This window comes from Seriola lalandi, unplaced genomic scaffold (genome assembly GCF_002814215.2).
Source record: "Seriola lalandi dorsalis isolate HSWRI2012SDOR001 ecotype SW California unplaced genomic scaffold, Sedor1 jcf7180002001299, whole genome shotgun sequence".
NCBI classification, from domain to species: domain Eukaryota; kingdom Metazoa; phylum Chordata; class Actinopteri; order Carangiformes; family Carangidae; genus Seriola; species Seriola lalandi.
In genome coordinates, this window is record NW_019471958.1 from 1 (window position 1) to 1,798 (window position 1,798).

Sequence of the window (1,798 nt, forward strand, 5' to 3'; positions counted from 1 at the left end):
GACACTGTTGTGCTCATCGCAAACTCCATTTCCATTTATGAGCAGAGATATAGTACAGCTGTGCTTAAAAATAGTGTGATATTTTATCAAAATAAGGGCATATATGTTCAACTTCCATTGATGTCACGTCAAAAATATCTATAGGGCTCATTCAACACATTTAAGGATGTTTTTATTTTTGTTTGGTTGTTTTTTGTGGCTGGCAAACTAAATGGAAAGCGCTGTCCAATTCCTGCATAAAATCAAAGCTGCTTTATCTGGACATGAGTTGACGTCCTCATTTTAAGTTGAAAATACCTCGTCTACTGTCTAATCGTCTTTCAAAAAGGCATCTTTGAATTCAGTGACAGTTAATGGAATCATTTTTGATATCGTGTTCTATCAGTTGTACCCAAGAATTAAGAGCATTTGCCATGTACTGTCATCTAGGTTAAGCCCTAGACAGCAGGAAGTGCCATCTAATCATTTTAGGACAGTATGTCAAGTCAGCGTCTGTTTGTCTCTCCACATGACTTGGCAAAAGCGCCTTAACCTGTTGACACCTGGTGAACTAGGAAGTAGCACATGCCTGGGGCGGCTGTGTGTAATTCTGTCTGTTTACAGGTGACTCATCAGATTTTGACGCGAGGTTGCTGCGGTGACCTGACCTGTAGTGTGTCTGCTTTTGGTGTGTCATTGATCTGTAGATTAATGTGCGTTTGTCTTCTTGTGTTTCAGAGTGCCAACAGTTCCAGTGAAGAACCTGAATGGATCTAGCCCTGTTCACCCTGCACTGGCAGGTAAATGTCCTGACGCATCCAATTATCTCATTTTATTTAAATCTTTCAGAAGTACTTTCTTTAAAATTAGGTCTAAAATTCACGAGACATCTTACTCATTAAAGTTTGTTATACTTTTTCTTGTTACTGATCTACTGCCCTACAGACGACACAGCTAATGATATTTGACCCCATATTTAACCAGTCTTTGAGTAAATCAACTGGCCAGCCTTCACCGGTTTGGTGAATAGATAATTCCCTGGATAAAGAGCTCATCACGCAAAGAGTAAGCCCCAAATACAGCGTCTCACACCCCCCCTCTTCTGGCTGTACGCAGGTATTACAGGCATCCTGATGAGCGCAGCAGGACTTCCTGTCTGCCTGACCCGCCCACCCAAGCTGGTGCTTCATCCTCCACCTGTCAGCAAGAGCGACATCAAGCCCGTGCCCGGTCTGGGTCACTGCTGCCGCAAGACTACCAAGAAACAGGCCCGTAAAGGTGGGTGTAATTATGATGAGTCTGCTTTTGCTTTAGGCTGAATGTGCGTTTTGCTCATAAACAGATCATCATCGTACTTTGTGTCTTCACTTCGTAGGCAAGACCCCTGAGGAGGTGGTGAAGAGGTACCTTCAGAAAGTTCGCAATCCCCCAGAAGAGGTGAGTTCTCATTTTCGATGATTTTCAGCTAAATAAGACATGAATGTTAAAAAATCCTTGACGACTTTCAACATTGTTTAAGAGCCTCACTAAAGTATTTTAACATCCAAATATCACTGCGACAACAGCTGCAAAATAGGATACTAACATTTATAAAGTGTAATATTATGACAGAATAGAATTTCCTCTTTTTTCTCCACTTTTTGATAGTATAGCAGGAAAAAGAATAACAAAGAGAAACATGAGCCTATAGTCACATTTTCACCAGAGTAGATTCTAGAAGCAGGTTATAGAAACAGTTTATAGGTCATAAGATTGTTTTTAGGTTAAAAACTAGCACTTAAACTTTTAGGGTTCTTGGAAGTGCCGGCAAAAAGGTTTT

The 1,798-nt window shown here is 40.9% G+C and overlaps 1 long non-coding RNA gene across 1 annotated transcript; it reads left to right on the forward strand.

Moving 5' to 3' along the window:
- The first annotated feature begins 6 nt into the window (after nucleotides 1-6).
- LOC111664007 (uncharacterized) lies at nucleotides 7-1,427 on the forward strand. The gene is made up of 3 exons (XR_002761417.2): nucleotides 7-779; nucleotides 1,096-1,257; nucleotides 1,355-1,427. It is a non-coding gene; the product is annotated as an uncharacterized LOC111664007 (long non-coding RNA).
- The last annotated feature ends 371 nt before the right edge of the window (nucleotides 1,428-1,798 follow it).